We start from the raw sequence: 14,640 nt of genomic DNA, 5'->3' as shown, positions 1-14,640 counted from the left end.
CAGAGGAGTTTAAGTATCTTAACTCTTTGCCAGCTTTAGATACACGAAGTGTAGCCAGGAAGAAACTTGACTACAAAGAACTAAAAAATACAATTTTCATTGAATTCCTGAACCAGAGATGATGTTGTGGCTTTTATATTGCTTGCTCTGTTAAGTCCAAAGTCCTCTAAAAATAATAGTTGAGAAGGTAGCTTCAGGCAAACTCCAAGCCATTCACACAGACTTTTACTGAAACAGATAGGTTGCTGTTGATGTCTCCACTACAAAGCTGTGGTTATTTACAATGCTGAGCTGTCATGATTTGGGTAATATTCATACACATTGTTGTGGCACCCTGAAGGGTACCTAATGGAATAAAATATGCCAAAATGCCTGGGTCACTTTATTCAACAAAAATTAGGTTATTAAGGTGAAAGGCTGCTTTAACAACAACCAAACATTTATTCACCTTCCAATTACTCATCTCAGAACTTGCTATATGCATAAGAATAACAGGAGAAAATGCTGCTCTAGATGTTACTTCTTTCAGATTCTATTAAAACTGTAATAGGCTGCTTCCATTATACATTTTCCTGTATATTTCAATCAACATGTCACTTAGCTGCTGCTCCTGAAGTGCACTTAATATTTTCATTAAAATCAATAAAGCCAAGAAATGACAAGGGTGCAGGTGGATGCAAGCAATTAAACTTCTCCTATATGTATTGTTAACTAGCAGTTGGAAAAAGAAGCTTCATTCAACACCTGTCCCTTTTCTTTTGAATGGCAGCTAACAGAAATCCACTTAGCCAGCTTTTGTCTGCTTATTTTGCTGACAGATGATGTGAAGAAGTAGGCAGTTATAGGGCCAGTAATTCAGAATTAATTTTCCCTTCAAAAGAGTGATGTGGACAACTGAGTGCACTAATGGTACCTGCTCTGAATTCAGGGGGTAAACAAGATAATTTGAGATGATGGGACAGAAATAAAAGCTTTTTAAAGGTTTGCTCCTCACATGGCTCTCAAAGGCACACTCACTAGCAGTTTTTATCTGCCTCAAATGAAAGTCAGAAGAGTTAATCATTGAAGTATTAGCCTGATGTACTTTTGTGTGTGGTAGGATTGAAAAGGAAGCAAATAAAATAAGAGCCTGAGGATTGTGTCCCACCCCAATATTAAAAATACATGATAGTGAAAGACAGCACCTAAGCCACACAGTGATTGTTTACCAATCATATTTTCAGAACATGCTGCAAATTAAATGGAACTGCTGCCTGCACATGGGCTGCATATTTGCAGTAAAGGGAAGTCATCATATCTTCAGTCAGCCAGCAACACCTTTTTATCTTGTCACCTGTGCAGCACTAACCAGAGTGGACCTCATTACTAGGAGAAAAATGCAGTGAGGAAAGCACCATTGCCTACAGAGAAGCCAAATACAGTGATTCATTCTCTAAGAGAGCATGGGTTTATGTGGAAACTGGAAGCCACAGGTCTGCATTCAGTAGTCCAGATGTGCTGTTAAAGTTGCCTACACACACACATGCAGGAAGAACCAAGGCAGGATCTAAAAACTTTCAGGCAAATTGAACATAAGGGTAGATTCTTCTGCGTATTTCCTCCCTCAGTACTATAAGTAGATATACAGGCATGAACATTTCAAGACGGCTGTCAAAAAGAAAGGGAACCTTCTCAGCAACTTTAGGTGCCACAAAGGGAGCTAAAGTTGAGGCCTTCCTTTTTAAAGACCTTCAAAGCAGTGTAGACAGCTCTGTATTACTACAGGCACAGAAACTTGGAATTGTGTATCCCTATTGATCTCTGGTTCTCTAACTCCTGGATGTGGTTGTAGAGGGAGTTAATGGGACTATTCATGGGACAGCTGCCAGACCAGGCTGTATTTGGAGTCTGATGCCTCATAATCTTTCTTCATCTCTCTCTGGCATTCAATGCTACTCTGTCACCCAATCTCATTATTACTAGTTGGCTGTTTCTCTCCTCCAGCAGTTTACTCTGCACTCTAAAACCTACAGCCTACAAAATATATGGAGGTATTTAGTACCTAAGTAATATTTGCTGTGACTGCACTCTATAAGAGCCCGAGAAAGGGAGTGGACTAATCCTCAATACATTCCATGATTCAGTCTTGTTCACCTCATATATGAGGGATTTCTGGGACTCAGACTCTTGTACCAAAATATTAAGGGGCAGCCCAAGCTCATGCTGCTTGCAAAACCCAGCTGTGTTTTTGTCTGTCATGCACAGTCAAGCCTTTCCAGGGATGACTACCTTCTCTTCAGATTTACAGCAAACTATAGTGCTGGCAAATTGCCAGAGCTGGAAAGTTTGCAGTTGTGGGGACCAGGTGAAGCTCACATTCAAGTTTCTCTCTTTCACACCTCTCTTCCTGTGCACCCTGAAGCTCAGGTCTGCCTAGAATGGGCAGTCAGTGGGCACCAACAGCGGCTCCCTGGGATTGCAGCAGGGATGTATCTCATCACCAACCAAGTTGAGAAGCCACTTACTGTAGCTACAATGGTAAGTCCGTATATACGCTCCTCTCATGTGTCAGACACTGTGTCCATGGGCTGTGTTTTGTGACACTGCAGCACTCAATCTTAGCAGGGTGTCCTTCCCCCAATTCCGTCACCACTCTGCACCACCCCAACTTACAGTACAGGCGGTGCAACCCATTGCCCTTTTTATTCCTGTGAATCAGATCACATCAGACAGGAAGTATGTGCTGAACTGTTTTTCTTTTCTTTACTTCTTCCAGTTACGGTACTATCTTCTGTTATGTCAGATCTTAAATTAGGACCCAGTGCTCCGAAGATTTGCAGACTGTTTTCTGTAAAGCTTATAAGAAGTTGTCCAGGGAGGTGTGCAAGCACGTAATTTTAAACATGTACAAATATCTGTGCAGGATCAGAGCCTTCATTTGGAAATCCTTTGTTGTGCAACTCATGTTTTATTTATTTGAAGAAAACTTCAGTACATTCTGAGATCTCATAAAATAATAATGCTTTTATAACTAACTTTAACAGAATAACTACTATTCATTCTCATGTTTTCCTGGAAAAGAATAGACTTTAAACATTAGTTAGTTGAAATATATCACATGAATTTGTTACAGAGGGCAGCATACTTATCTTATGTGATGGCCTAGGCTGTCTCCAGCCACAATGTTCCATGTAATACACACTCATTCATCATTCATATGGGGTTTATTTCAGATTTACATTGACAAGACTGAGATCAGAATCTGGCCCAGTCTGTGTATGAGGGTCAGGTGATAGAGAGTTGCTATGGTAATGGCTTATTCTTTTTGAATAGCAGGGTAACTACTTCAGATAAATCCTGTACCTCCTGACATCAAATTAAATCTGTTCCTGTCATGTTTCTCACTGACTTGTTGAACTTAAAAGCAGAAATACTTATTCTGCAAAATAGATGTACTTTATTAAATTTGATCTTACTGTTGTATCTGGTAATGCTCACCTTGTGGTTATGTACAGTTCTGCTGTTCTATGTTTTTGAAGAGAAGTCTATGTGTATAGATTGCTAGCATGACCCCAAAGTAAATTTGAATGTCATCAGTATCAGAAGTTTATCAGCTATTTATTTTTAGGGTACTGTAACACGTAAGTCCGTGAATTGTTTGTTTATCATCACAGACATGAGGCTGTCTTCCTAAAAGTGGTTAAGTGGAGAGAATTGATGAGCACTGAGCTGCAACCTGACATTAGACCTTAATTACACCTTTAGAGACAGAAAGAATGAAAAGTGAAAAGTAATTGAATTGAACATCTGATCCAGAGAAAATCAAAACAAAATTGCATTTTTTTCACTTATATATGACTACATAAGAGCCTGGTTGGTAAAAAAGAGGGTGGTAAAAAAAAATACATTATGTTTATAAACCTAGGTGAAAGCATGAAGTTGTATTTGGATATTCAGGATATTTTCTCATACTCCATCTTTTATGACTTCTAGACAAATCTGGGGTTTCTTAACATGCAAATCAGCTGCTCTAAAGTGTTCCTACTTCAGGTTTTCAAGCTTGAGCTTGAGGAGTGGCTTCTCCACAAAAGTGTTCATAAAACAAAATCTAGTACAAGGTTTAAAGCAAAACTATAAGCATAACTGTATACTGCCTCCATTTTCTTGCTGTGCATGGTGTGTCTGTTGTTAGTGCCTGGTTTCCCCAGCTGATTTATTCACGTCATACACCTGCCCTGCAGCACTGAGCATTTTTTAGTGAATTTACCCCAGTCCCCATAGTGCTGTAGCAGTAAGTTCCCAACACAGAGACGTCCATCTGTTCTGAACTTACTCTGAGAACAGGCATAGGATGGTACTTTCAATTGCAGATGAAAAAAATATGAGCTGCAACATGCAACAGACATTTGGTTCTTGTTCTTCTCAAGCCTGTTATGACAAACCATTTTTTAATATAATTTTCTACTCCTTTGTTATTTTATTAGTGCCTGAAGGTTAAGTGACAAAATTTACCCATTTTTACCTTTAATTCTTCTTGTTTTCACTATTCTTTTCTCAAGATTCAGGAGACTGTTATTGTTTGTCTTCATAACAATAGTTTTCATAAAGGTTTTTGCTAATGAAAGATACTTATATTAAAAAGCACTTTTTCATTATTTTTTTTTACAGAAATGTTTCTTCTATATTAACTTTTCTCCTCAAAAACATTAGCTTTTTAAATTTAAGAGTAAAAAAAATTGTCTATGTAAAAAAATTTACTTCAGTGCTGATCAGCACAGGGAAGCAACTTTCTCCTAGTCTGAATGATGAAATGTTCTATTCTGAATAAGACACCCTCCAATGTGGATAATGAATATAATTAGAGCTAATTCTCAGGAGTATGACAAATCATATTAAGCAAAATTAACTATATGTCTTGTTACTGACACTAGTTGCTAAATAGAACAATTGTGGAAATCTGGTAACTATCTTATTTCAGAGAGATACTATATGTGTGTGTGTGTGTGTGTGTATATATATATATATATATGTATGCCAGGAAGTGCTATACAGTCTAAATACGTTCATCAAAATCACTCATTTCATTACAAGGAAATGCAGCTCCAAGACTTTCAGGTGAATGTTCACTCCACACAAGGCCCCAGTCTTACAGTCAAAAATATTCCCACCTTTCCTAAGAGCTAGTCCTGTTACTTATATTCATAAAGGTTTGTTTAATCAGAGTTATTATTTCAAATGCCCAGGAAATGCCCACTAAATAAACCACTAGTCTTCTTTCTACTCGTAATACTGACAACTTCTCCTACTGCAGTTTATTCTGCATTCAAGTGGTAGAAGACAACATTCACATTTTCCAGTTTGCCTGTGACTCATGACAATGGAGTGGTAGCATCATTGTAATTGCCAGCAACTTTATGAACACATGCCAAATAGCTGAGAAATAAGAAATATCATGTCTGTGCAAAAGGATGTCATGTAAATAACAAAGTCAAGTGGTCTATGATTTTCTAAGCACTATAGGAGCAGCTACACTGTCAGCCCTCTGCTTCTACAGTTCTCAGTACCCTACTGAATTTCAAGTGCAGCTTGTGAGTTTCCTGAAAATAGGATATTGGTTCTATATGCTTACATGGATGAGCATAGATGGTTTTGCTAGCTGCTTTTCTACACAGCTTCTGATTTAGTCATACAATATTTATTTATTTGTGCAGGAAATGGTAGTGTCAGACAACCTGACAAGGGGAAATGACCACAGATAGAGACTTGGGAAGTTCAGGTCGAGCATCAGGAAAAAACATTTCACTTAGAGGGTAAAAGACCACAGGAGGAGTCTACCTGCAGAGGCGAGTGTAATCTCAGAGGTTTTCCACATTTAGCTAGATAACACCATGACTGTTCTGGTCTAGTGTTGGTGACAATCCTGCAGGAGTCTGGGCTGAAGACCCCGCAGGTCTTTTCCAACCAGCATTTATGTGATTCTGGGGAAAATGATATAATGAAGAAAAGTACACAATGATTTTAGCATTACACTTTATCGGTATTTTCCCTTTCATCTTTAAAATACCTAATCGGAAGGAATAGCTAAAATAAATACTTAAAAAATAAGAGAAATAGCTACTATTACCTATAGTCCCCATCAGAGTGTAAAGGATGAAAAGCATTTGCCAGCCTGTAGGACTGAGGGCTGTGAGCAAGATAAAAGAAAGAAGCCTAAGCAGAAAGTAGCTGAAGCTACAGGAAAACACATTTTTAAAAGGTATAATAAAACATATATAGACTAGGGTTTCTGGTTTATAGGTAAAACCATTGCTCTATTTGGTTAAAACAGTGATCTCCAGTGAGCGATAATACTACTTAATGGTCCCTTTCCCAACCCAGAAGGCAATTACTTCTTTCCCACTGTAAAACTCAACAAGAGTAATATGTGCATATATATTCCTATTTATAGATCAGAATTAATTTGCAACAGTACAACAAATCATACAGCTATGGAAATTATAAATATAAACAAATAAATGGATATAAATAACACAGATATACAATATTACTATTGAATCTTTCCTGAAAGAAGAAAATCATACTACAATATGTTTTTTTCTTCATGCCCAAAGCACAAGGAAAATGCAAAAACCACTTCAGTTGTCTGTCCATACATGTTTCCCTTGCCCTTATGAAAAAACTTCAGTATACTAGCAACATTATAAAATTATTTTGTCATCCAAAAGCATCTGGAAAAGTTGACAAGAGATCTTTTTGGAAGTCTTCTTTAACGTTTTTAAAGTGCTTTAGCAGCTGTCTTCATCATCTTTATTTTGCAGCACTCACATTCCCTCTCATCAGCCTGTTTTCTCATTTACTGAAAAAAGCAGGACTGATCATATGGGTACCATCTCAGACATGTCTGAGACATCGGGCTCTAAAAGCCCTGTCCATTGTTTTGTTTTTCTCACCAGGATCAAAGCCTCTCTCTGCTTTAAGTTCTGAGGAGTTTTAACATGTCACATGTGTAGGATGAAGAAACTCCTATTTTTTTCATTTCCTGGAAATCTCCAAATAGGATAAATCACACATCCATGTTTGGGGTTGAGGGAGATGCTTAGAGAAAGTGAGATTCATGTCAGTTTCCACACAAAATCTCAATGCATCAAGAAGAGATGGGAAAAACAAAAAAGCAGACCAGCAATAGATAATGCTTCATCTAAGTGAGATGATGATTTGTTCATAACCAAAAAGCAAGGTCATGCTGAACATTTGTTAGAACAAATTTGTTAGAATGCCCAGTCTGCCCAAGTGGATGTGGGAGAAGCTAGGCCTCCAAAACAATCCACTTACTCTCTAAAAGGTCTAGCAAAATAGCAGAGATAATAACTCTTCCAACCAAATCCCACTTGCAACTCAGCCATGACACAACTGTATTTATTGGAAATGGCATTTCTTCATTACATTCTCTCACACTTTACACTCCTTATACATTTATATTTCCAATATTTCACAATAACAGCCAAGCCATTAGAAGTCACTGTGGCACCTCTCTTTAAATCTATGTCATCTGTAGAGTGGATGGTTCTGAATGTGTTCCTCAAGTGATTTGAGAGATTTCCCTCTCCCACAGCAGAGCTCACACTCCCTGTGGGATTTCTCAAGTGTCCCAGGACAATTCCTTCCCTACCCCATAGGAATTTAGCATGACAGGTAGGACACCCATCCTGCACAATCCTCTGTGTAAAGCCATATCACACTCTGACCCACTGAGGCTCACCATTCACTCTGACTGTTCATGACATGGAGATGATCTCAGCCAATTTTAATCTGCAGTGAAGGTACTTTGAGATTCCCTCAGGATATGGTCTTTCCTGGTAACACCAATGCCTCTCCACAAACAAAACAGGAGGTTAGCAAAATAAAAAAATTCTTGTGGTTTTGGTACTAAATTAGCACCGTTTTTTTCCCTGTTATGCTGAACTACAAATATATATATCAAGTTTTCCAGCAAAATGCCTTCCAAGGTTTGCTTAATTCCATTACACTGTGTGAAACGATGCATTCTAGCTGTACAGAATGGTAAACAGGATGGCAAGTGTTTCTGAGCATGTTGTGGATTGGGTAGGAAAATCAATAGTTTGTGAGGGAAAGCTTCCAGCAATATAGATTGTTTGAACTACTTACCATTATGTCAAATTCACTTTAGCATCAGCAAACAGACACAGTAAGATGAATATTGAGAGAAGCACTATTTCTACTGTTCACATTTAAAGACCTAAAGTTGTATAGATTTTTATAATCAACTAAGTCTTTATAATTCAATAACAAGGCTTTTATTTAACCCTTAAACAGTTGATGGACCAATTATTCTTTTTCCAATTTGAATCAGGCAGAAGCCCAGTAAAATTTTTAGACATAAAGTTTTCTTTCCTTTATTCACTCCCATATGTAGTATTTATAATTTTTAGAACACCCTCCTCTGTGGGAATCATTTTTGTCAAGAGATCTGAAAGAACCTGAATGGAGAGTGTCATCTGAAAGCAAATAAACATTGGCCACCTTGAGAAGAAAACACCAAATATCATATCTGGTTGCTAGTTTCATTGAGGAAAATACAATTTTGTCTTGAAAAGATATATTCAACATGTGCTTAAAGTTAAACATGCATACAGTGATGGAATTAAGCATCCATTCCACAGAGATGGAATTAAGCATCCATTTTCACTACTCTGTTGCAACAAAAGGTTGAAATAAGCATGTAATGGATTTAACTTTGAACGACAGGTGTCATGGTTTCCAGTCAACTGGTCTACCAAAACTAAGACCAGTTTCTTCACATAAGGTTCACAACTGGCCTGCATTTGCTCAGAACTGAGGGGTCCGCTGGATATTGTAGTTACTCAACCTGACAATCAAGACTGCAGTTTAATTGCCTGTGGTCATCCAAGACATTGTTTATTACCTACTTTGGGTAGGAAGATAGAAAATATGAGATACAGAAGCATAAACAAAATTGAGGTTATTGGAACTTAAATGAAAAAAGGGGCAGACCTCCATTTAAAACAATAGATTTAACTACTAGGATATCTTCAAACTTTTCTTAGGCTTCTTTTCTAAGCTTCCTAGTCAGAGCCCAGATTTGCCCACATACTGAGGGAAAAGAAGCCCATTACTTCCTTGAAGGGTCTTGGTTCTGCACTGTTAATATTTCAGCCAAAACATCTCAACTGGCTGATAGGCAGAGCCAGACAGATCACTTTCCCCAGGTACTTGGGATTTTAGACACCTAACTTGGTGCCTCTTAGCCTCTTACACTCTTGAAATAGTGTAAATACCTATTCAAGCAGGATCAATAACACTTTTTTTGAGCCTTTCTTATATCCAGGAAATCTTTAACACCTCCAGATGCAAAGCTTTCCTTGCTGGCCTTCCACTTATGGTGCTCCAAGTTTCACCAAGGGAGCCAATTTCCACAGTATGCATGGTGAAATAGGTAGAAAACGCTTTTCATTAAGTCTTAGTGGATGGTCACTGAATTCATTAGTATGGAACTCAAGGCTGACACAGAGCCAGTTTCAATAAACAGGGGAAGGAGGAAAGGAGTTTTTATATTAGGTCAAAGGGTTTGGAGGTGGAGGTATTAAGTGTAAAGAACGTGCATTGCTTCTCAAAGTCCTGTCAGGGGTTGTTTACAGGTCAGAGCTGAGGACATGCATGTGAACCACAGAATAAGAACACCATCATGTCTAACAAATTATAAACACACTTCAGTGACTGCAATGTTGACATAAGCAATATCTTAGCAAAACTGCAGAGGAACACCAGTTCAGATGGCAATTCATTTGCTTACCCTTCCTTGTATTATGAAGCTGATGTGTAGTGCACTCACATGCAGGCTCAACAGAACTCCCTTATTAAACTGGTGTCTTCAGGCCACCTACAAAGTCAGGATGGGATTGCCAGTGAATGCTTTTGAACAGCCTCTGCTAGACTTGGACATGATTTTGAGAACTTTTTTTTAAGCCTGTTTTTAGGAAAGCCAAGTTTTGAATGCTCCAAGATTAAAATAGAACAGGCTTTTAAAACTTCTGGATGTTTTTTATTTAAACTGGCTTACCCCCAACATAAGGCAGCTTCAAACAGTCTGCTGGCAAGATGCACAACACTAGTCATGAAGCATCTGATTCACTGCAAACTGCTGCAGGTTTTAATAACAGATCTGATTCTCTCAAAAAGAAATAAAAAAAAAAACCAAAAAAAAACAACAACCCACAAACAAAAAAAGACAACCGAAAGAGAATATGGCAACTTTTCAGTAACACATACTATTAGCATTTTAAGTACCCCTCAGCTTAGTTTAAGTCTCCATTTTACCACAAAAAAAATCTAATGATGCTATTATTTAATCAAAAATTGCAACTTGCCATTTTATTAATGGGAAGATATCTTAGATGATGATGTGACAAAAATGATAATTTTCTAGCTACTTATATTACCTAAGTATTTTCTTCAGATTATATATATGGCATGTACACATTATTATGCTAATGTTGCTGCATGACTGTTTACATTCTACCTGAGCACCTTCCAGGAAAGTGTGAAATGCCATAACTTATATTCTCATCCTGTTTTATTTTAGTGTGATTGTACTTAATTTTATTAAATACTTTTACACTGCCATGTGTTTACGCTAGTGAAGATTAGCAGGAGGAAGTATACTCTGCACCTGAAACAAAATGTAATGATGGTCATTAATTTCTCTGGAGGCTCAAGACCCAAACCAGACCTCCAGGTTGCTTCAGCTACAATGAGGTGATAAAGATGGACAGCTCTGCTATGTTTGAGAAGCAGAACTGTGCACCATCATCACTGTCCCAGATTTAGCAGCAAGTTTTTCTTATTGGTCCTAAAGCGCAGGTCTTACTGCAACAAGCAATGAATTAATCCAAGAAGAGATCCTTCTTGATGGGATATGTACGTTAAAGCTCTTGCAGCTGTTATTCATTTGAGCACATGACTCCTGAGAAGTTTGCTGGGCGCTAGCGTACAGATGTTGAGTAGGACTGGAAAAAAGAATATATGGGGTTCAGAACCCTGAAGCTAGTAGTGTAATAGCAGGAGTTTCCTTGTTCTGTAGCAACATCTTTAGAACACTTGCTCTATAATAAAACTCTGGGCTGTTCAGAGGTTTGTACTATGATGTCAACAGTTGAGCTGAAGCAGCATGGAGAACAAAATAATATCATCATTATAACAGACAGCTCTCCAGTCCAGTATAGCTTTTTTGCATCAACACTGATATTTATTCCAGAGCTGTCTCCATAGCTCTGCATGGGAAATCACATTCGTTCTGTCCATAGTGAATGTGCTACACCTCACTCCTTGTCATTGCCTGCCACCAAACCCTATCCATGAGCATCCTGAATTTGAGGATGTTTAGAAGCCAAAACCTGGTATCAGAGTATGTTCACATCTCTAGCAAGGTTGCTTTTCTTGCCACTGTTCGATGGGTAAAAGATATTTTCTCAGCCATGAACTCAGAAAGAAGTTACTCCTTGCAATGTGTAGCTGATGTCAGATTTCTGAAATGACTGCAACACGCTCTGTAAGAAAAATGTTAGTTTCATTCCACATAACAACTGGAAGAAACAAATTTTGCCTACAATAGTCTTATTCTATATTTTAAGATCCTTTGGTTTACATTAAATTAAGTGAATAATGTTAAGAAATGTCAGTGGTGTTGCTGTGTGCTGGTTTCCTTCCCAGTGTTCAAGTACGAAGCACCTGAAACTCTATCCTGTGTGCTTGGTGGGAATCTGCCTGGATGCTGAGTATGTAGATCTGCTGAAGCAGTCTAGATAAGCGACTACGCACCAGTAAAAGCAGGATCACTGGTGCTTGCAAATCCAGGAGCAAACAGTGGGGGTTCAAAGCATGTACCTTCAAAAATTCTGTGGGTACCAGAGCAGCACCAAAAACTCATTAACGTTCACATCATTCCCAGCCTCATTATCTCACCCAGATGTTTCTATGACTGTCCCTTTAAAGAATTCCTGTCTAAATTTTATTTACATTTGTTCAGCAATATTGATGCTTAATGAATAAATGCAGTATGCTGTCAGTACTGGAGACTAATTACATCTATGTATGAGTCTGAGAACCTGATTGAAAAATCTGCAGTAACTAAACTGGGTTTAAATAAACACTTTAGTGTAGTGCTTTAATTACACTTTAGTTTGTAATGTAATTTTTGGCTGTTTAAACTATGATTTAGTCTGAGCTAATTACAAATGATTTTCTACTCAGTAATTAATAATAACAAAATTGTAATTAGACAGCTGTTCTGGATTAGGGTGGCAGTTTATGTTAGCTGACTCATGATAGACTGGCAGATAGACAAGAGCTGCATTTGGGGACTGGGACATACCTTCTGTGTACCTTTCTGCGGGTTTTTTTCAGTCAGAGGAGCTGTTAGGGTCTGGAATACTACAAAATGCTCCATGTTTTTGAGGACTAAAGTTTGATATTTGCAGTGGGAACTTCCTGTTCTTCTGCCACTTCTGAAGGTGGGTCATTCTACCTGTGGCTGATAGAGATGGTACAGGTTCCCATCTCTTGCTCAACAGAAAAAAAGCCAACTTTAGGTTTTCCCGCATGTTACATGACTGCATGACCCCAAAGTACCCTAACTCATGGCAAGAAGACCAGTAGCATCAGCAGCTTTTTATCCACCACCCACATGAAAGCTACACACACTATAATAAAACAAATGTAAGCTAGGGATGACACTTCCATATTTCAGCATCTCAGTAAATGCTCCATGCGCCAAAAGTGTTTGGTGACAAAACACCCTCTCTTATATCAGTATCCTTCCTAACTCCAAATACTGCAGACCCAGTGAATGCGATCAGTCATGTAACACTCCAAACAACACTGCTGTACTTCTGTGGTTTGCAAGCTTCTTCCTCATTGTTTATATTCAGCAGGCCATACAAGATAAACAGTGACTCTTCAGCCTTACAGCCAGATAACCATCTCAGCTGTCCTGTAATCACCAGGGATTGATTCCTGGAGCCTAAACAGATGCCTGAAAAAGATCAAGCACACAATGTTACCTCCCATTTCCATTTGGGGTTCCAAAGTTGTCAATTTCTGGCATTGACTATTGCTCAGTTTGTGTTGCAGATGGTTTGCATTTTGAAAATGCAGTAACATTTCCCCAGTTTTGATCAAATAAAACTTAAAAGATTTTGAAAGTTTGGCTTTGGGATACATTTTGTACCCTTATTCAAAGTAAGCTCTAAAGTGTAAATTTACCCAAAGTTGCAGAAAAATATAAAAACAATCACTTAGTGGGGTCTCTTTAGAAACTTATTTCTGCTAGCAGCTGAGTTAAGCTTTCTTTTAAAACTCGTTTGAACGATCACCAGTCATGTTTATGCCACATAATGAAAGATAATAATTGGACACTGAATGATACACAGAAAAACAGCTTTCACATGCCTTAGGATCAGAATCTGCTATAAGCTATGAAGTTGTCAGTACGTGGAAAACATATAGCTGAAGTGACTCTTTGACAGTATTGTTTCTATATCTGTTTAAATACACACAGAGCTGTACCACTGGAGGATCTTAAATACATACCACTACCACCTCATAACTTACAGTAACCTCATGTCCAAATATGTGTAAGTAACTAGCAAATTTGGTGCATCTCTAATTGAAAAAGCCACTTAAGGATTAACAAATCACCACAAACATTTGCACTAAAATGTAACTATAAATCAGTCATATAAATAGGAACCTTAATACCACTTCCAGTCTATAATTATGTAAGTAGTTTGAACAAAATACTGTAGCTGATGTTTTACTTAAAATACTTATTTCGAAGCATGTTGCCTTCTAACAGAGCATAATCATCAATTTTACAATGTCTCCTATGAACCATTTACATGGAAAGAGATGAATGATTTTGTCTAAGTCTAAAATCTAAACCCCCGGACTGTGCTAACTTAGGGCAGGATCATAAAATTGCAAAATACAATAAAATGACAAGTCTTTGGACAGACACAAAAATGTAGGAAATAAATAGTGCCTGCCTGAACACTGTCTCTTTTTGTGGTCTACAGAGAGCAAGATAAATCAATGTGAAAATAAATGTATTTAATCAAAAATCATCTCTGTATCCCTTTTCTGACTATTTTGGAACACTCCTCTGTTAAAATTCCTCTTGACCTTGTTCTGGTAAGATGCTGTGAACTACTTTGTAGGCTCATATTTCAGTCCTTTAGGTTCCTGATATATTTCTCTATGCAAATTTAAACTAAGATTTCTAAATTTAAGTAACAGCTCTTTCTCCGTTGTCATCTCTTGCTATGTTTTCAGAGAAACTTGATAAATTAAAAAGGGAAGCTTTCATTTTTTTGTTGGCTTCCTAAATTGTTGTTAGCACCAAAGTAAGTATGTCTTAAAAAAATCAATAGTTCAGTTATATGCACTTGGTAAGTGGATTAAAAAAAAGCCCTATTTTTAAATGAAATACCATTTTTCATGGGACATTTACTCCCAACTACTGCATCTAAGCTAGCTGGCATCATTCCATAAGCTATTATTGAATGGATCTTTGTTTGGTCCTCTAGGCAAATGTAACACATACCCTGGAGATTTTCAGAGAGCACT

Source organism: Haliaeetus leucocephalus, unplaced genomic scaffold (assembly GCF_000737465.1).
Source record: "Haliaeetus leucocephalus isolate CR32 unplaced genomic scaffold, Haliaeetus_leucocephalus-4.0 Scaffold251, whole genome shotgun sequence".
NCBI classification, from domain to species: Eukaryota; Metazoa; Chordata; class Aves; order Accipitriformes; family Accipitridae; genus Haliaeetus; species Haliaeetus leucocephalus.
This window is presented reverse-complemented; position numbering follows the sequence as displayed.